The sequence below is a fragment of the Oncorhynchus mykiss genome, chromosome 12 (assembly GCF_057628025.1).
Source record: "Oncorhynchus mykiss isolate SJ-2025 chromosome 12, ASM5762802v1, whole genome shotgun sequence".
Taxonomy (NCBI): Eukaryota; Metazoa; Chordata; class Actinopteri; order Salmoniformes; family Salmonidae; genus Oncorhynchus; species Oncorhynchus mykiss.
This window is the reverse complement of record NC_143033.1, coordinates 70041710-70064462: the sequence shown is the minus strand read 5'-3', so window position 1 is coordinate 70064462 and position 22753 is coordinate 70041710. Positions and strand designations below refer to the sequence as shown.

At 40.9% G+C, this 22753-nt stretch overlaps 1 pseudogene; it reads right to left on the bottom strand.

Annotated features, from left to right (window-relative positions):
* On the bottom strand, positions 1–7150 carry LOC149979355 (scavenger receptor cysteine-rich domain-containing protein DMBT1-like; annotated as a pseudogene).
* Between the last annotated feature and the right edge of the window lie 15603 nt (positions 7151–22753).

Below are 22753 nucleotides of genomic sequence, written 5' to 3'. Positions count from 1 at the left end.
TCGGGGATATGAACTTGCAACCTTTCGGTTACTAGTCCAACGCTCTAACCACTAGTGTGGAGACATGAACTTTATAAACACAACTGTAGTTCCCCTGGTTGTTATACTCTGGAAACGGGGAGGTGAAAGGAGGCAGAGTGGTTGACTGCTGGCTTAGTTTCAGTCCTGTTGGACCCAGTGAAGTCCAGATTGAAGAGGCCTCCAGGATACTGTGGCTGAATGGAGCAGGTGATGGAGAAACTGTGGCCCCTGATCAGCTCTGGCCCCTGAGGTTCCCAAAACATCCCTCCATTTGGAGGACTGAGAGAGATGTTGGGCTGTAGCAGGACATCTGGGAAGAAAGTAAACAGCAATTTGAAAGTCATGTGATTCCATATTCACACCTTGTAACTGATAAATGTGTGTGTGATGGACAAGGTAATCAGTCTCTGGTCTCTATCAATGATATGCATCTTAAATATATAGATATACAGTACGAGTCAAAAGTTTGGACACACCTACTCATTCAATGGTTTTTCTTTCATTTTTCTTTTTTATACATTGTAGAATAATAGTGAAGACATTAAACTATGAAATAATACATGGAATCATGTAGTAATTTAACACTTTTTTTTAGTTACTACATGATTCCATTTGTGTTATTTCACAGTTTTGATTTCTTCGCTATTATTCTACAATGTAGAAAATAGTAAAAATAAAGAAATACCTTTGAATGAGTAGGTGTGTCCAAACTTTTGACTGGTACTGTAGATTAGGGAACACTTGTTTCCCAACTGCCACCTCACCTTTAGTAACGTTGCTGTAAGGGGAGCTGATGGCTTGGCTGTTGGAGAGGGTTCTGTAGAGACAGCGGTAACTGCCCTGGTGTGAAGCATCCATCTTAAACTTTGTTAAAGTAGCCCTGGGCTGTGAGGATCCAACGGTCACAGTCATGATGGAGTCTCCATTCAGATAGAAGATGAACTCCACAGCATTACAGAGGATACGGGATGGGAGAGTGCAGGTGAGTTGAACCTCCTCTTCATGCAAGAAGGAAGTATATGATTGGTCTGTGGAGAGTGAAGGCTTCTGCATGACAACACCTGTTGGTCAAAGACATACAGTTTAGTCAGACAACAGTAACCACAACCTGGGGTGCCATCAGAAAGTATTCACACTCCTTGTCTTTTTCCACATTTTGTTGTGTTTTAACCTTATTTTAAAATTGATTAAAATGGACATTTTGTGTCACTGGACTACAAACAATACCGCATAATTATATTTTTAACGTTTTTTTTACAAATTAATTAAAAATGAAAAGCTGAAATGTCTTGATCACCAGTGGTGATTTTAGCATGTACATCTCAGTTGGGGCAAACAAAAAGAATGTGGGATGCATGCCAGCAAAGCCACTACACAACACATTAACAATACATTAATTGCACTATATCAGTGACAAGAGGTGCCCACAAACGGTTAGGGCCTACATAAAGCTGTCCCAACAGCAGAGTCCCAACAGCAGTCGCAACACGTTACCACTGCTACACCTGGCTTTCAGCGGAGCCTTATCTGGCAGAGAAACAATTCATTCAGCCTCATTTACTGCCTTTAAAAAAAACTATAGCTGATATGGCTGACTCACTTAAACAAAATGTTTTTTACTGACAATTGAGACGTACAAACTAAGGCATTAGGGGACAACAAGAGGATAAGAGGCAATACGTAACTTCGATTAAGAGGTTAATGAGCGAGCACCGATGGACGTAGTCAATATAACTATTTGTTCAACACTTTTGAAATGTACAGCGACAGAATTCAGAACATGGGCCATTCTTACAGTGTTCTCCCTGTTCTCCCTAAAAGCTATCTATGGTAAGGGCGTGACAAATTCACTGTAATCACAATTCCAGTGGGTCAGAAGTTTACATACACTAAGTTGACTGTGCCTTTAAACAGCTTGGAAAATTCCAGAAAATTATGTCATGGCTTTAGACACTTCTGATAGGCTAATTGACATAATTTCAGTCAATTAGAGGTGTACTTGTGGATCTATTTCAAGACCTACCTTAAAACGTAGTGCCCCTTTGCTTGGTCGCAAATGGCTCTTCCAAATGAACAATGACCCCAAGCATACTTCCAAAGTTGTGGCAAAATGGCTTAAGGACAATAAAGTCGAGGTATTGGAGTGGCCATCACAAAGCCCCGACCTCAATCCTAAAGAACATTTGTGGGCAGAACTGAAAAAGCTTGTGCGTGCAAGGAGGCCTACAAACATGACTCAGTTAAACCAGCTCTGTCAGGAGGAATTGGCCAAAATTCACCCAACTTATTGTGGGAAGCTTGTGGAAGGCTACCCAAAACGTTTGACCCAAGTTAAACAATTTAAAGGCAATGCTACCAAATACTAATTGAGAGTATGTAAACTTCTGACCCACTGGGAATGTGATGAAAGAAATAAAAGCTGAAATAAATATTTTTCTCTACTATTATTCTGACATTTCACATTCTTAAAAAAAAGTGGTGATCCTAACTGACATAAAACAGGGGATTTTTACTAGGACTAAATGTCAGGAATTGTGAAAAACTGAGTTTAAATGTATTTGGCTAAGGTGTATGTAAACTTCGACTTCAACTGTAACTCTATGGCAGGACTCAAAGGGCTGAAATGTTGGATGTCTACCCTTTCTAAGGAACTCTTAAAGATCCGCCCCTTTTTTTACTTTTTTTTGCCTAAAATTAAATGTCCAAATCTAACTGCCTGTAGCTCAGGACCTGAAGCATGTTTATGCATATTCTTGATACCTTTTGAAAGGAAACACTTTGAAGTTTGTGGAAATGTGAAAGGAATTTAGGAGAATATAACACATTAGATCTGATAAAAGGTAATACAAAGTAAAAACCAATGCGTTTTTAAAAAACACATTTGTACCATCATCTTTGAAATGCAAGAGAAAGGCCATAATGTGATTGGCGATTGCGTAAGGTCCCCATGAATGATAGAACACTGATCCAATCACGGCACAACGTTCCTATTTTCTGCTTGCCCACTACAACACCCCAGAAAGCACTGAGCTATGCTGAAACACCTGCATTTTGGATGTGTGACACTATTAATGTCAAAATAACATACAAAATAGGCAAGCCCTCCCAAAAAATTATATTTAGGCAAGCCCCACCACCTGCCCTGAATGATGGGTCGCCACTGCTTGAAACAATAAGTATTCAGCCCGTTTGTTTTGGCAAGCCATACTTAGTTGTATTCTGTGTGTAATAATAGTGTTTGACATCATTTTTGAATGACTACTTCATCTCTGTACCCCGCACATACAATTATCTATAAGGTCCCTCATTCAAGCAGTGAATTTCAAACACAGATTGAACCACAAAGACCAGGGAGTGTATCATTACACCAAGTCACTAAAAAGATACAGGCGTCCTTCCTAACTCAGTTGCCGGAGAGGAAGGAAACCGCTCAGCGATTTCACCATGAGGCCAAGCGTGACTTTAAAACAGTTACATTGTTTAATGCCTGTGATAGGAGAAAACTGAGGATGGATCAACAACATAGTAGTTACTCTACAATACTAACTTAAATGACAGAGTGAAAAGAATGAAGCCTGTACAAAATAAAATGCATCATGTTTGCAATAGGGCACTAAAGTAAAACTGCAAAAAATGTGGAAAATAAATTAACTTTATTTCCTGAATACAAAGTGTTATGTTTTGGGCAAATCCAACACAAAACGTCACTGAGTAACACTGGCTGCATCATGTTATGGATGTGGAGGCTGCTGAGGGGAGGACAGCTCATTATAAATATCTGGAACCAAGCAAATGGAATGGCATCAAACACATGGAAACCATGTGTTTGATGTGCTTGATGCCATTCCACTCTTTCCACTCCAGCCATTACCACGAGCCAGTCCTCCCCAATTAAGGTGCACCAACCTCCTGTGTGTTATGGGTATGCTTGTCATCGGCAAAGACTAGGGAATCTTCTAGGGGAACAAAAATAATGAAATAGAGTTAGGTAATGGTAAAAATCTTAGACGAAACCTGGTTCAATCTGCTTTCCAATAGACACTGGGGGACAAATTCATCTTTTAGCAGAACAATAACCAAAAACACAAGGTAAAATATACACTGAAGTTGCTTACCAAAATGACATTGAATGTTCCTGAGTGGCCTAGTTACAGTTTTGACTTATACCGGCTTGAAAATCAATGGCAAGACTTGAAAATGGCTGTCTAGCAATGATCAACAACCAAATTGAAAGAGCTCAAAGATTTAAAAATACTAATAATATGCTAATATTGTACAATCCAGGCGTGCAAAGCTCTTCAAGATTTACCCAAAAAGACTCATCGCTGCCAAAGGTGATTTTAACATGTATTGACTCAGGGGTGTGAATACTTATTTAAATGAGACATTTCTGTATTTAATTTCCTAAATATTTGAAACATTTCTAAAAACACGTTTTCACTTTGTCATTTTGGGCTAGATGGGTGTAGATGTGTGAGAGAAAAAGTATATTTAATATTTGTTTTTGTTCAGGCTGTAACACAACAACGTGGAATAAGTCAAGGGGTATGAATACTTTCTGAAGGCACTGTATCTGCTGGTCTTCATACTGTATTAGACACATAATCTGTTCTAGGCTGCCCGCATCGGGTCACATACTGTAGCACCAAGTATGACCTGGGTTAAGATTATTTGTGCAACGGTCAACTCTCCACTGGGTGACAGAGCAGGCTATAATACTACAGTAATATGATTTTTTTTTAATTTTGGCTATGATGAGACCTATATGCACAATTCAAACCAAATCCTGATACAACTCATGTATAGACAAGGAAAAGAGACTCCCTTACCTGAACAAATAACACCTGCGTCGTTACTATGACAACAGTTATGTGTTCCTCCTCCTGTGTGTGGGCACTGTGTGATGGAGCACTCACTGCCAGAGCAGCCAACATCATCCTGCCAGATGGGTCCACTGCCCTGACCAAAGTAAGCCCTCTCTGGGGCAATATCAGCTCTCCCACAGCCAAGCTGTCTGCAAACCACAGGAGCGTCATTCAAGTCCCACACGTCATTACACACGGTTCGGCAGTAACCAGTTTGATAGACCTCCAGTCTCCCAGAGCAGAGGTCACTCCTATTGACCAGTCTTCTATTAGGTTTAACTAGGAATGATAGAAGAAAATTAAGGAGGAAATGGAAGACTTACAGTATAATATTCAACTAAATCAATGGCAAGTTGACACAAGTATAATCAAGGTATTTACCACAATAGCAACACAGAGGGACTTTTACCTGAGCAGACAACTCAGGTAAAAGAACATGAACATGTAAACTGTCATGGTGTTTTCAATCCTCCATGTGAGCATTCTGTGAGGAGAGCTCTCACTGCCTTTACACCCAACATCATCCAGCCAAGTTGGCCTGCCACCACTACCCTGACCTAAGTGGACACTACTTTGGACACTCACAGCCCTCCCACAGCCCAGCTGGCCACACACCACATGGGCATTGTTTACGTCCCACTTCTGACCACACACTCTTCCCCACTGGGCCTTGTAAAGAATCTCCACTCCACAGCAGTGACTAGTGCCATTTACCAGCCTGATCTCTTCACCAGCTCACAAAGAGGAAAAGAGATGATAGGAAAAATGATTAATAATGATTAATGAGTAATAATGTTTAACACTGCCAGTATGCTCAAAGCTGTTCTATTCAAAGTTCTGTTACAAACGTGTTACTTAAACTTTTTGGACTTGTTTTATGTGTACTTTTAAATGTATTTAAATGATATTCAAACATGCTACTTAAAACCTTTTTGGGACTTCTTCACATGTATACTGAGCAAAAATATAAACTCAACATGTAATGCGTTGTTCCCATGTTTCATTTGCTGAAATAAAAGATCCCAGAAATTTTGTGCACAAATTTGCTTACATCCCTGTTAGTGAGCATTTCTCCTTTGCCAAGATAATCCATCCACCTGACAGGTGTGGCATATCAAATAAACTGTCACGACTTCCGCCTAAGTCCGCCCTTCTCCTTGTTCGGGTGGTGATCGGCGGTCGACGTCACCGGCTTTCTAGTCACCACCAATCCATGTTTCAGTTTCGTTTTGTTTTGTCTGTATTAATCACACCTGGTTTCAATTCCCATATCATGCTCCTTATTTAACCCTCTGGCATACATTTCTGTTCTGTCCGTGATTGTTGGTGTCTTAAGTGGTTGTTTTATGTGCTAGTGTGTATGTATGTTCCTATTTGGAATTTTTGCTTGGCTTTTTGAGTAAACTCTGTTGTGTTGCTCAAAACCTGTGTCCTGTGCCTGACTCCGCTACATCTCTGCACCCAATCGCTGACATAAACTGATTAAACAGCATGATCATAACACACTGGAGACAATAAGAGGCCACTCTAAAGTGTGCAGTTTTGTCACACAACACAATGCCACAGATCCCTCAAGTTTTGAGGGAGCATACAATTGGAATGCTGACTGCAGGAATGTCCACCAGAGCTGTTGCCAGAGATTTAAATGTTATTTTCTCTACCATAAGCCGTCTCCAACTTCATTTTAGAGAATTTGTCAGCACGGCAAACCGGCCTCAGACCACATGTAACCACACCAGCCCAGAAGATCCACTTCCAGCTTCTTCACCAGCAGGATTATCTGTGACCAGCCACCCAAACAGCTGATGAAACTTGATTTGCATAATCAAAGAATTTCTGCACAAACTGTCAGAAACCTTCACAGGATAGCTTATCTGAGTGCTCATCGTCCTCACCAGGGTCTTGACATGACTGCAGTTTGGCGTCCTAACCGACTATAGTGAGCAAATTCCATGGCCCCTAGCATGCGGGAGAAGTGTGCTCTTCATGGATGAAGCCCGGTTTCAACTGTTCCAGGAAGATTACAGTCAGCGTTTACAGCGTTGTGTGTGGGCGAGCGGTTTGCTAATGTCAACATTGTGAACAGAGTGCCCCATGGTGGCGGTGTGGTTATAGTATGGGCAGGCATAAGCTACGGACAAGGTGCTTTTACCGATGGCAATTTGAATGTACAGAGATACCGTGACGAGATCTTCAGGCCCATTGTCGTGACATTCATCCGCCGTCATCAACTCATCTTTCAGCATGATAATGCTCGGCCCCATGCCGCAAGGCTCTGTACACAGTTCCTGGAAGTTGAACATTTCTCAGTTCTTCCAAGGCCTGCATACTCACCACACATGTCACCCATTGAGCATGTTTGGGATGCTCTAGATCGATGTGTACGGCAGCGTGTTCAAGTTCCTGCCAATATCCAGCAACTTCGCACAGCCATTAAAGAGTAGTGGGACAGCATTCCACAGGCCACAATCAACAGCCTGATCAACTCTATCCAAAGGAGATGTGTTGTGCTGCATGAGGCAAGCGGTGGTCACACCAGATACTGACTGGTTTTCTGATCCACACCCCAACCTTTTATTTTGAAGGTATCTGTGACCAACAGATGCATATTTGTATTCCCAGTCATATTAAATCCATAGATTAGGGTGAAATGAATGTATTTCAATTGACTGATTTACTTATATTAACTGCAACTCAATAAAATCATTGAAATTGTAGCATGTTGCATTTACATTTTCGTTCAGTGTGAACCTGCCAATGAATACAACACCATTTGATGAGCTGTTGGGGGGAAACACAGACAACCAACACATTGCAATTAAACACACATTTACTGATATTGCCATTTCTAAATGGATAACGCCTTATAATAATGTCCAGTAAAATATCATAACATTTTTATATGTTTACTCACCATATATTAACTTTTATTGCTACATTTGTACATGTTAGTATGCTTTATATAGATCATTATTTATACATTTATAAACAACTTTAATTGTAAACCAAGGGAACAAACAATATTTCCATATGCTGTTGTGGTATTTACACCATTTGTAAAGCTGGATGGTTATGTACACACAGCATTTGAGAAGGATTCACACCCCTTCACTTTTCCACATTTTGTTAAGTTACAGCCTTATTCTAAAATTGATTAAATAAATGGTATTCCTCATCAATCTACACACAATAGCCCATAATGACTAAGCGAAAACAGGTTTTTAGACATTTTTGCTAGTTTATTAAAAATAAAAACAGAAATACCTTATTTATGTATGTATTCAGACCCTTTGCTATGAGACTCAAAATTGAGCTCCGTTGCATCCTGAGATGTTTCTACAACTTGATTGGACTCAACATGTGGTAAATTCAATTGATTGAACATGATTTGGAAAGGCACACACTTGTCTATCTATATAAGGTCCCACAGTTGACAGTGCATGTCAGACCAAAAACCAAAACATGAGGTCGAATGAATTAGAGCTGCGCGACAGGATTGTGTCGAGGCACAAGTCTGAGGAAGGGTACCAAAAAATGTTTGCAGCATTGAAGGTTCCCAAGAACACAGTGGCCTGCATCATTTTTAAATGCAAGGAGTTTGGAACCAGCAAGACTCTTCCTAGAGCTAGCCAAACGGAGCAATTGTGGGTGAAGGGCATTGGCCAGGGAGGTGACCAAGAACCCGATGATCACTGACAGAACTCTTCAGAGATGGGAGAACCTTCCAGAAGGACAACTATCTCTGCAGCACCACCAATCAGGCCTTTATGATAGAGTGGCCAGATGGAAGCCACTCCTCAGTAAAATGCAAGTTACAGCCCGCTTGGAGTTTGCCAAAAGGCACCTAAAAGGACTCTTGGACATTGAGAAACAAGATTCTCTGGTCTGATGAAACCAAAATGGATCTCTTTGGCCTGGATGCTAGTGTCACGTCTGGAGGAAACCAGGCACGGATCATCACCTCGCCAATACCATCACTACGGTGAAGCATGATGGTGGCAACATCATACTGGCGGGGGGTTTATCAGCAGCAGGGACTGGTAGACTAGTCAGGATCGAGGGAAAGGTAAGCGGAGCAAAGTACATTAATGAAAACCTGCTCCAGAGCGCACAGGACCTCCAACTGGGTTGAAGGTTTAGTGGTAGCGGAAGGTTCAACAGGACAATGACCCTAAGCACACAGTCAAGACAACGCAGGAGTGGCTTCAGGACAAATCTCTGAATGTCCTTGAGTGGCCCAACCAGAGGCCGGATTTGAAGCCGATCGAGCATCTCTGGAGAGACCTGACAATAGCTGTACAGTGTCCATCTAACCTGACAGAGCTTGAGAGGATCTGCAGAGAAAAACGGGAGAAACTCCCCAAATACAGGTGTGCCAAGCTTGAAGCTTTATACCCAAGAAGACTCGAGGCTGTAATTGCTGCCAAAGGTGCTTCAACAAAGTACATAGTAAATGGTCTGAATAATTATGTAAATGTGATATTTCTTTTTTTATTTGTAATAAATGTGCAAACATTTCTAAAAAACTTTTTTTGCTTTGTCATTGTGGGGTAGTGTATGTGCATTGATGAGTGAAAAAACCCAGATTAAGGCTGTAACATAACAAAATGTGGAAAAAGTTAAGTGATCTGAATACTTTCGAAATGCACTGTTTGTCAAGCTCAATAATTTCCTTTGTGAAACTGCCCTGTTAGAGATGTACTTCTCATGTACAGCAGTTAACTTGTTGTGGTTAACGTTTGCCACAGCTGAAGCTTACATTTTTAGAATCAGTTTCACACACTATGGCCTTCTTTCTGTGTTTAAAATCCACAAATTCTGCTTTCTGCTAAATGCTATTAATGACTCTCAACACTTTAATTTGTGAAATAGTTTCTCCACTTGATGTTGTCTTATGTTATTTTCCTATGTAATATGTCAGCAGTGTTGCGGAAACTACTCTCAAGATATAGTTTACCAAACTACCAATTATTTTACACTGGAGGAAGTTGAGCTACAGTAAAGCTACCAATGAGAGAAATATAGTTTGTGTAAATAAAGTTACTTTGAAAAGATTATTCGCTTTTGATCCCCTTTCATCAAAAATATCATATGTAAATCTGAAATGTCATATAACACAAAATGTTAATAAAACATGACTGGAAGTATACATAACTCTAGAGTCAGATGTTAACAGTGTAAGGAGATCTATGTGACAGCCAGATAGGAGAGCGCATCGGCTTAGCCCAGTGGTTCAGGAGAGAAAAAAATATAGTGGGTAGCTTCAGTAGTTAGATACACCGCTACATGGCAAAAGAGTAATTAACTACTGAAAATAAAACCTGTTTGGGATAGGGGGCAGCATTTTCACTTTTGGCTGAATAGTGTGCCCAGAGTGAACTGCCTCCTACTCTGTCCCAGATGCTAATATATGCATAGTATTATTAGTATGGGATAGAAACACTAAAACTGTTTGAATGATGTCTGTGAGTATAACAGAACTCATTTGGCAGGTAAAACCCTGAGATAAATCCAACCAGGAAGTGGGAAATCTGAGGTTTGTAGTTTTTCAAAGCTTGGCCTACCGAATACACAGTGTCTATGGGGTCAAGCTGCACTTGCTAAGGCTTCCACTAGATGTCAACCGTCTTTAGAAACTTGTTTCAGGCTACTGCTATTAAGGAGGGAGGAATGGGAGCTGGATGAGTCATGGGTCTGGCAGAGTGTCGCAGGCTCATGACGCGCTGTCCCGACAGAGTTAGCTCTCGTTCCAGTGCTTTTCTACAGACAATGGAATTCTCCGGTTGGAACCGTATTGATGATTTATGTCAAAAACATCCTAAAGATTGATTTCATACATCGTTTGACTTGTTTCTACGACCTGTAACATAACTTTTTTACTTTTTGTCTGGACGTAGTGCTCGCGCCTCATGAAGATGGATTACTGGGCTGAACACGCTAACAACAAGTGGCTATTTGGACATAAATGATGGACTTTATGGAACTTTATGGAACAAATCAGTAATTTATTGTCGAACTGGGATTCCTGGGAGTGCCTTCTGATGAAGATCATCAAAGGTAAGTGAATATTTATAATGTTATTTCTAACGTCTGTTGACTTCAACATGGCAGATATTTCTTTGGCTGGATTGGGCTCTGAGCTAGGTCTCAGATTATGCTTTTTCCATGAAGTTTTTTTGAAATCTGACACAGCGGTTGCATTAAGGAGAAGTCTATCTTTAATTATGTGAATAACACTTGTATCTTTTATTAATGTTTATTATGAGTATTTCTGGGATTTGATGTGGCTATCTGCAAAATCACCGGATGTTTTGGAATCAAAACATTACTGCATGTAATGCGTCAATGTAAACTGAGATTTTTGGATATAAATATGCACATTATCGAACAAAACATACATGTTTTGTGTAACATGATGTCCTAATAGTGTCATCTGATGAAGATCATCAAAGGTTAGGGATTAATTTTATCAATATTTCTGCTTTTTGTGACTGCTATCTTTGGCTGGAAAAATGGCTGTGTTTTTTTGACTTGGCTCTGACCCAACATAATCATATGTTGTGCTTTTGCTGTAAAGCCTTTTGAAATCGGACAAAATGGGTAGATTAACAAGAAGTTTATCTTTCATTTGCTGTATTGGACTTGTTAATGTGTGAAAGTTACATATTTCTAAAAAACATTTTTGAATTTCGCTCACTGCCTTTTCAGTGGAATGTTTTCGAGGGGTTCCGCTAGCAGAACGCCTGCCCTAGAAAGGATAAGATTTTAATTTAGATCAACTACAACCACGCTAATGCAAAATGTATGTCAGATATAGCTCGCGTTACAGTTACTGAGATTTGACTGTCTGCATGTCTCCCCTAGTAGGAGGACTTGAAAATTGGAAAATATAAAAAAGTATCTATATATACTGTACCAGTCATAAGTTTGGACACACCTGCTCATTCCAGGGTTTTTCTTTATTTTTACTATTTTCGACATTGTAGGATAATAGTGAAGACATCAAAACTATGAAATGACACATATGGAATCATGTAGTAACCAAAAAAGTGTTAAACAAATAGAGATTTGAGATTCATCAAAGTAGCCACCCTTTGCCTTCATGACAGTTTTGCACACGTTTGGCATTCTCTCAACCAGCTTCACCTAGAATGCTTTTCCAGCAGTCTTGAAGGAGTTCCCACATATGCTTAGCACTTGTTCGCTGCTTTTCCTTCACTCTGCATTCCAACTCATCCCAAACCATCTCAATCGGGTTGAAGTTGGGTGATTGTGGAGGCCAGGTCATCTGATACAGCACTCCATCACTATCCTTCTTGGTCAAATAGCATTCTTTTTTTGCATCCTTTTTTTTGGGTGGGATATGTACATAATCGTTAAAGTTGAAAAGTACCCAATTAATGCATCAATTGTTGTTTTGTATGTCAGTTCACAAACTCGATTCCATGGTATTGGGACATAAACATCTGTTCCCAACTTCTTGAATTGTAAACGTCTTAGTTGTCAAAACTCTCCATCTTAAGCCATTTAAAGTTGAAATGTTTTTTAATTGGAGGCAGACAATCTACTTCATTCCTTTTTTGAGTAATTGCCTATTCCATTTTTGTGGTAGAGCTGCGATGAGTTGGTTATACTTGCGTCTTGATACATCCCTATCTACATCTGTTAATTGCTTGTGTGACAATTGTACCATCTTTATTCACAATCTGATCCGATCCTTTCTGGGATCTGTACACCAAGCACATCAACTTCTAACTTTCAAGTCACAGTTGTGTGAGACTAGAAAGCGGTAATAAGAACTGGAAATGGGAATGAGTCATTTGCTGTAGGTTGGTTTCGATTTTGCGACTATGTGTAACAAGTCATTCGTTAGCCAGGTTCATAGATACCAGAATCCACAGAGTAGCATGTTAAAATTCCATTGCAGACATTCGTATATCCAATACATAAACCGTAGCCTACTGAAACAAGACTAGACAGAGAGAAAATCATACTGTACTTGGATAGAGCAGAAGTCACAGAGACAACAGACACCAATATATAGAGTATACTCTTATTCATGGAAGGAACTTGAAAGAACTTCCTTTATGACAACTTAGTTACTGTAATACGCAAAGACTCACCTAATGCCATAAAGAGTAGAATTGTCACCATCTCGATCCTTGTAATGTCCTCCAATATCAGGTATGATTCTCACCAACACTTGGCAGTAAATTATTGCATTATTTAACCCGGATTTAACAATTTTCTAGTTACAATACAAATAATAAATGACCATGTTCTGGCAATGCTACCTCCAGAGACCAATGTGTGATCTTCTACACACTTTCCGGAAATAAGAGTCTCTGAATCTTGTATGTGTTATTGTAACGTGACCTGCTATAGTCCCTGGTTCACCAAAATGCTGATCTTCAAGTCCCACCACAATCTTACTTTCAGCCTAATAGTGGACCCACCACCAGTTAAGAAATAACATTTAAAAACACACACAGGCATGGTTCTTTATTAAATGTAATTCTCTTCGTCCAATGATCTGGCATAATCAAAACAGTTATTTATTTCATCCCCAAATGATGGTTGTGCATCCAATTGCATTACAAGGGAGAGTGCAGGGGAAAAAACAGTTGTGTGTTGTCATACTGGCTGCAGTGTGATTGGCCACGAGCAGCAATCTTTCCATTGTGAACAATAGTTCCACTTCTACTGAACAGCAGAGGCAGTGGTGTTGTGGGGAAAGGAGATGAGTAGGTAGGTTACACACGTGTGTGTAAACTGTGGTTAGAGGTAGGGAAATAGCTAGCCTGATCCCAGATCATAATGGTAACGTGGCACAGTTTGTGACTGACGGTGGTGGTAGTGGGAGGGCAGCGGAGGGCATAGATATTGAGAATGTGATACAGTACGGAGGCAGTGGTGTTGTTAAGATAGGTATCTCATTACAGAGGCAGCGCTGTTGGGTGATAATACATACAGTATCATAATACATACGTGGAATGAGGGAGGGACCACCTTGGGAAATGGGGGAGAAATAGGGGGGATGTGTCAAAGTGGGGGCCTGCGTCAAAGTGTCAAAGTCCGTCCTGGCTGGCCCCAGGCTTGGCCCTCTTCCTAACCTCACTCCACACTGGCCTGGTTTGTCACAATGTGGGAGTCTGTCGGTTAGCTGGCTGGCTCCGTCTGTAGTCATGCCTTCTGGCTGTCCATGCCTGGGAGTGGTAGTGGTCCCCCATCTAATGGGAGGGTGCAGGGGGTCTGCTGCGGGCTGAACTGGGCTGAACAGCTGCCTGGTGGGGCCCCTCCTCCGCTGGAGCAGCCCCATGGCCCTCCAGACCCTCCGAGTTTTCCACCATCTCCTGGATGAGAGGAGGCATGGAGCCTGGGATCTGCATCTTCAGAGAGTGATCACTCTCTCCACTGCTGGAGGAGGAGAAGGAGGCAGGGAGAAAAAGAGAGAGAGGGCCAAGACGGGCCATTCCAAGGTTCTGTCACTACAGCAAAATGATGTATTTAAAGACCCTAAATATTTATCTTCAAATACATGACGGATGACATAGACATACAGTGCATTCTGAAAGTATTCAGACCCCTTGACTTTTTCCACATTTTGTTACATTACAGCCTTATTCTAAAATGGATTGAATTGTTTTTTCCTCACATCAATCTGCACACAATACCCCATAATGATTTTTAGAAATATCCCATGTACATAAGTCTTCAGGCCCTTTACCCAGTACTTTGTTGAAGCACCTTTGGCAGTGATTACAGCCTCGAGTCTTCATGGGTATGACGCTACAAGCTTCACACACCTGTATTTGATAAGTTTCTCCCATTCTTCTCTGCAGATCCTCTCAAGCTCTGTCAGGTTGGATGGGGAGCGTCGCTGCACAGCTGTATTCAGGTCTCTCCAGAGACGTTCAATTGAGTTCAAGTCCGGGTTCTGGCTGGGCTACTCAAGGACATTTCAGAGACTTGTCCCGAAGCCACTTCTGTGTTGTCTTGGCTGTGTGCTTAGGGTCATTGTCCTGTTGGAAGGTGAACCTTAGCCCCAGTCTGAAGTCCTGAGGGCTCTGGAGCAGCTTTTCATCAAGGATCTCCCTGTTCTTTGCATCATTCCCTGCCGCTGAAAAAGTTCCCCACAGCATGATGCTGCCACCACCATGCCCGTAGGGATCGTGCCAGGTTTCATGGTCTCATGGTCTGAGAGTCCTTTATGTGGCTTTTGGCAAACTCCAAGCGGGCTGTCACGTGCCTTTTACTGAGGAGTGGCTTCAGTCTGGCCACTCTATCATAAAGACCTGATTGTTGGAGTGCTGCAGAGATGGTTGTCCTTCTGGAACAGTCTCCCATCTTCCACAGACAAACTCTGGAGCGCTGTCAGAGTGACCATCGGGTTCTTGATCACCACCCTGACCAAGGCCCTTCTCCCAAGATTTCCACGTTTGGTCGGGCAGCCAGCCTGAGATTTGGTGGTTCCAAACTTCTTCCATTTAAGAATGATGGAGGCAACTGTGTTCTTGGGGATCTTCAATGCTTCAGACATTTTTTGGTACCCTTCCAAAAACTTATATAGAATGGTGTGTGCCTTTCCAAATCATGTCCAATCAATTGAATTTACCACAGGTGGACTCCAATCACGATACACCGGAGCTCAATTTTGAGTCTCATAGCAAAGGGTCTGAATACTTATGTAAATAAGGTATATCTGTGTTTTATTTTGGCAATGGCAATCATTGGATTATGTTGCACATCAAAATATCTTGAAACATGCGTTCCTGCTTGGACGTGTTAGATGAAATCACTTCTTGAATTCCTCAGTAGTCTATGTATTATACTTCTTCATAAAGCACTATGAATTACTTTATAAGATGATTACTTGTGATTTGAAGTTCAGAACGAGAAAGTTTAGGCTATATATAAATAATGGTGCTCAAATAAAAAATGATTCAACAAAAGAATGTATCAGCCTATTCGAGTTGTAGATTAACATCTCAGATTCCAGTGTTCATAATTGTAAACATGGGATTTCTTTTAATGCGACAGCCAATGGCAATGTCCGCTTCAGGTGTAATGCCAGGAGGTGCTTGTGGATTTGACAGCTCTAACACAGTTCCACCCCCAACAACGCCAAAACAACAGCTATGGGGATGTTGGCTAAAGCGTATCTGATTGAATAGAGCTCTAAATCGTTAGCTAGGCGTATAAGGTTTAAGCAGACAGGCAGACAGACTGAAAGTGAACAAGAAAAAGCACAGAGTGACAGCAGACAAGATGCTGACACAGACAGACAGCATAACAGGGAGGCAAACAAAATGGCTAGTGCAGAGGCCCAGTTATAGGGGTGAGGTGTATCTCCAGTGTGGCTTTTACATATTGTATTTGTTTTAAATATGAGCTTGTTAAAAAAGAGGAGGAGGACCATGTCTCGTCAGTCACTGGTACATAAATGGTTGAGAAACTCTGTACTGTGCTGCCAAAGTTATGTCAGCCCTACTGCCTGTGCCTAAGTCTAACTCAGAGTGGATGCTGAATGTCAGACAGAAGGCTCAATCCTGGTGTAGATTGAGGTCTGTGACAGGGTCTGGGCACCAGTCTGGGGTGAGTTGGCGGTGCGAGCAGTAGTCGGGGCTGGTGTGGATAAAATGCCAAGGCCGAATTCTTGTCCCTGGCAAACAGTATGGAAGAGATAAATAGTTGTCTCTCTGGCGTGGCACCAGGTGGGATCCTTGTCTTTAGGCAGCCATTTTTTCTTCATGTCTGCTGTTCTCTCAACCTAGTAATGCAGCTTGTGCTCCAGACAGTGTGTGTCAGCCAGGCTGGAGGAGAAAAAACGCAAAAAATCAATAAATGTGAACACCAGTCAAGAGTGGGTTTCCCTCTGAGGCTGTCTCGCTGCTGCATGTTGGCCACTGCACCGATGCTATTGTGGGGGACCCGTGTGTGTGTGCATGTGTGCATATGTGTGTGTGTGCGTGTGTGTGTGTGTGTGAGTGAGTGAGTGAGTGAGTGAGTGAGTGAGTGAGTGAGTGAGTGAGTGAGTGAGTGAGTGAGTGAGTGAGTGAGAGAGAGAGAGAGTACAGTGTGTAGACTATGTAGTGTGTTTAATAAGACCTGCATTACCATGTCCTTCTGCTTTATAGGTTTCTTCAAAATTCAAAACACACTCGCACATCTGAGCTATCTGTGTTGCATGTGCACGGTAACAGTTGAATAAAATGAGAAAAAAAGAAGAAACCCTGCATACCACTCTTGATAGTATCACTGTTCTTTAAACCTAGAATGCATTCGCCGGGTCAACATGACCCGTCCTAATGTCAACCCGGGCTAATGTCAACGTGACCCGGCCTAATGTCAACGTGACCCGGCCTAATGTCAACGTGACCCGGCCTAATGTCAACGTGACCCGGCCTAATGTCAACGTGACCCGGCCTAATGTCAACGTGACCCGGCCTAATGTCAACATGACACGGCCTAATGTCAACATGACCCGGCCTAATGTAAACAAGACCCGGCCTAATGTTTTTTTTGCTGTATTGACCCCCCCCCCCAAAAAAATGTCAGCATCTATATATATATAATATAGAATAGAGGAATTCCTTATATAATGTGTCTTTAATGTTCTAACATCTTAGTTTTGTTTTTTAATTTCTTATTTTTTAAATAAAAATAGTTTTTGCATCACTACCCCAAGTTTTCATATGTGGGTCAAATATGACCTGTATGTATTACCAAACGTATTCACTGCATTGCACTCGTTAATTAATTACATATTTGTTAAATATCTTGCTTTTAATGTTCATTAATCACCATTTTCATGACTCCTTTTTTTAACTCATTGAGTATAAGGAGTTTCATAAGGAGGCTCATAAGAATGTTGACAGATATACAACAAAAATGGTTTAACACATGCTTGATGAGGAAGCCATTTGTGCCTCTGACTCAGAAATTGAGGTATCCAATTCAGATGACACAGACTATGGTGCCTGTGGGTCAAGTTGGAGTTGTGGATGCCCCTGGTAGTCTAGCTGTCCTAGATGATTCTACAGATGGGGAGGAAAACCAGGAGAGTGAAGACCAGTCAAATAGACTGAGTAAAAGGGGTCTTACTGGAGTGAAACCCCCCGCTCACAGACAAACACACATTAAAGGAAGGACCAGAAGCCATAACATCCTGAGGAGCTGCCCAGGGTCTGTGCCGGGGTCCACAGCTGTGTCACCAAAAGTTGCCTGGGAGCTGTTCATTAGTGACAGGATCTTTGAGGAGGTCCTAAATTGTACATATTTAGAAGGACGGAGAAGAGCGACGGCAAAAGGGACAGGGTGGAGAGACAAAGAGGAACTAAAGGCCTTTATTGGTTTAACCCTCCTTACCGGCGTGGAGAACAGGTGGGATGATTCCCACAAGAGAGCTATTTTTGGATCCACTGCAGAATCCAATGAATAATATGAGGATATCCGTCGCTACCTGAGGCTTGATGACAAGAGGACCAGAGTGTTCAGAGAGGCAACAGACCACCTGGCAGCCTTCTAGTATGTGAGGAACCTTTTCCTAGAAAACTGTAGGGGAAGGTTCATCCCCAGCAACTGCAGCTTTCCTCCAGACGTGATGCTTGGCATTCCGTCCAAAGTGATCTTGGTTTCATCAGACCAGAGAATCTTGTTTCTCCTGGTCTGAGAGTCCTTTAGGTGCCTTTTGACAAACTCCAAGCAGGCTGGCATGTGCCTTTTACTGAGGAGTGGCTTTCGCCTGGCCACTCTACCATAAAGGTCTGATGGTTGGAGTGCTGCAGAGATGGTTGTCCTTCTGGAAAGCTCCCCCATCTCCTCTCCCATCTTCCTTTTAGTGTTCATGTTTTCTAAATTCACAATTGTTAGTGCTGTCGTTTATATTGATGATAAACTTTGGATTTTCAAAAAAAAAAATGAAATATTATAAAACATGCTTAAGGTGGTTTTTATTTTGTTCTTCACACTAAATGGTTGAACGTGAAACTTTGTTTCCGTTATGAAATTTCATAATATGAAATGTGTGTCAAACTGTTGAATAGCGTCTGAAAACATTTCAAACAATAAAATAATTATTGAAAGTTACAAATCATCACTCAAAATAATTATGTTCCATAAAACTGATAATATTTTAGACCCACTTTAAATAAAACACAGATTTTACATTATTTGGTCACTTTGACCCGGCATATGCATTCTTGGGGCGCCATGTTTACTATGCATCCTACTATGCATAAGCTTTACTTATCGGCCACGTGGCCTTCGTCAAAGCTTTTGTGAGTTTTTTTAAATTAGCACCGTTATGTAGACATAGCCCCACCCACATCCGTTCCACGCATCGAATGGGGTTGGAGTCGAGAGAAAACAAATAAGTGCTACCAAGTATAACAATGTGCATTTCACAAATATTAGAATAAAGTGTGCACATAAAACGTTATAAACACGTCTGTAAAACCACAATGAGGACATCGACCTACCAAACAAGTTTTCATAAATTGTTAGGTACAGCGCAAGGAAAACGTCACAGTAATCTGAAATGGGGGCATAATTCATGGTCACGTTTACAACATAACATATATATCATTAAGACCAGGAAATAATGTCTGGAGAGTTAAAATCCCAAAACATTCTATTTTGCTTAGAGTATTATTTATATCACCTTCCCTGTCTGATAACTTAACTTTCTCTAGAAATGTAGAAATGTCATGCTTTAGGTCATTAAAATGTACTGCGACTGGATAATCCCTGTCCTTTTTCCTGATTGAACTTTAATGTTCACAAATTCTCTGTTTGAGATAACTTGAGGTTTTACCTACACAACACAGCTCATGTGGAACCTGTTGAGTGTAGGGGGCAGTATTTTGATGTTTGGATGAAAAACATACCCAAAAGAAACTGCCTATTTCTCAGGACCAGAATCTAGAATATGCATATAATTGTCAGATTAGGATAGAAAACACTCTAAAGTTTCCAAAACGGTCAAAAATATTGTCTGTGTGTATAACAGAACTGATATTGCAGGTGAAAACCTGATGAAAATCCAACCCGGAAGTGCTGTTTTTCCTGAAAGCTCTCTGTTCCATTGCCTGCCTTCGCTCCCTTTAAAGGGATATCAACCAGATTCCATTTCCTATGGCATCCCCATGGTGTGAACAGTCTTGAGACATAGCTTCAGGCTTTTATTTTGAAACATGAGTGAGAAAGATCACATCGCGCCATTGGATGGCTGGGTACCAGCAGCGTTTTGCATGTGCAACAGCTTGGAGCAGACATTTTCTCTCTCTCTCCTATTGAAGAAGCTACAGTCCCGGTTAAAATATTATCGATTATATATTGTAAAAACAACATGAGGATTGATTATAAAAAACGGCTGACATGTTTCTACGAACTTCACGGATACTATTTGGAATTTTCGTCTGCCCGGTCATGACCGCTCGAGCCTGTGGATTTCTGAACATAACGCGTCAACCAAATGGAGATATTTTGGATATAAAAATAATCTGTATGGAACAAAAGGAACATTTATTGTGTAACTGAGAGTCTCGTGAGTGCAAACATCCGAAGATCATCAAAGGTAAGTGGTTCATTTTATTGCTTTTCTGACTTTCGTGACAAATCTACTTGGCTGCTAGCTGATTGTAAAATGTTGTCTGCTGAGAAAGATGTCCTTACATAAACGCTTGGTATGCTTTCGCCAAAAAGCTTTTTTGAAATCTTACATGCCAGGTGGATTAACCAGTTAGAGCTCTAGGGGCGCTATTTCATTTTTGGATAAAAAACGTTCCCGTTTTAAGCGCGATATTTTGTCACGAAAAGATGCTCGACTATGCATATTCTTGACAGTTTTGGAAAGAAAACACTCTGAAGTTTCAGAATCTGCAAAGATTTTGTCTGTAAGTGCCCCAGAACTCATTCTACAGGCGAAACCAAGATGATGCATCACCCAGGAATTAGCAGAATTTCTGAAGCTCTGTTTTCCATTCTCTCCTTATATGGCTGTGTTTGCGCAACGAATGAGCCTACACTTTCTGTCGTTCGCCCAAGGTCTTAGCAGCATTGTGACGTATTTGTAGGCATATCATTGGAAGATTGACCATAAGAGACTACATTTTCCAAGTGTCCGCCTGGTGTCCTGCGTCGAATTCGGTGCGCAATTGCCAGCTGCTTCTACTTTACCATTTGATTCAGGGGAGAAAGCATGTGTCCAAGAACGATGTATCAATGAAGAGATATGTGAAAAACACCTTGATGATTGATTCTAAACAACGTTTGCCATGTTTTCAGTCGATATTATGGAGTTAATTTGGAAAAAAGTTTGCGTTTTGAGGACTGAATTTATGGATTTTTTTTGGTAGCCAAATGTGATGTATAAAACGGAGCTATTTCTAATACACAAGGAATCTTTTTGGAAAAACTGAGCATCTGCTATCTAACTGAGAGTATCCTCATTGAAAACATCAGAAGTTCTTCAAAGGTAAATTATTTTATTTGAAGGCTTTTATGTTTTTGTTAATGTTGCGTGCTGGATGCTAACGCTAATGCTAACGCTAAATGCTAACGCGAAATGTTAACTCTAGCTAGCTACTTTTACACAAATTATTGTTTTCCTATGGTTGAGAAGCATATTTTGAAAATCTGAGATGACAGTGTTGTTTACAAAAGGCTAAGCTTGAGAGATGGCATATTTATTTCATTTCATTTGCGATTTTCATAAATAGTTAACGTTGTGTTATGCTAATGAGCTTGCTGATAGATTTACACAATCCTGGATACAGGGGTTTTTTCATAGCTAAACGTGACGCAGAAAACGGAGCGATTTGTCCTAAACAAATAATCTTTCAGGAAAAACTGAACATTTGCTATCTGAGAGTCTCCTCATTGAAAACATCTGAAGTTCTTCAAAGGTAAATGATTTTTTTGAATGCTTTTCTGTTTTTTTGTGTAAATGTTGCCAGCTGAATGCTAATGCTAAATGCTACGTTAGCCATCAATACTGTTACACAAATGCTTGTTTTGCAATGGTTGAGAAGCATATTTTGAAAATCTGAGATGACAGTGTTGTTAACAAAAGGCTAAGCTTGAGAGCTAGCATATTTATTTCATTTCATTTGCGATTTTCATGAATAGTTAACGTTGCGTTATGGTAATGAGCTTGAGTCTGTATTCACGAACCCGGATCCGGGATGGGGAGATCAGAAAGGTTAACAACAAGCTATTTCATGAAAATGTAATATTTTTAGTAATTTAATTTGAATTTGGCGCTCTGCAATTCAGCGGATGTTGACGAAAATGATCCCGGTAACGGGATGGGTGCATCAATAAGTTATTAATCATGTCAATAACATGGGTGGTGGAGCACGTAATAATGCCATTTATTTGGAACCATTTTCCTGTATGTATTTTGCTTGTCAGGTCAATGGTAGATCGAAAACTTGTTTGGTAGGTCGATGTCCTCATTGTGGTTTTACAGACGTGTTTAATACGTTTTATGTACACACTTTTCTCTAATATGGATGAAATGCACAGTGTTATATTTGGTAGCACTTATTTGTTTTCTCTCGACTCCAACCCAATTCGATGCGTGGCATGGATGAGGGTGGGGCTGTCTACATAACGGTGTTAATTTAAAAAACTCACAAAAGCTCTGACGAAGGCCACGTGGCCGATAACTAAAGCTTTTTAAAGAACAGTGATACCCTGACTACACCGTTCGGGTCGCAAAATAAATTTACTAATCTATGTTATTCAATTATTGCACCCACACTGCTCGTGCGTGTCAACGAGCATCTGCGTTGCTAAGGGCTAAAATAGAAGTCATTCCTATTTCTGGTGCAGAATGCGCTGCAAGTCCTGCCTCTCCCATT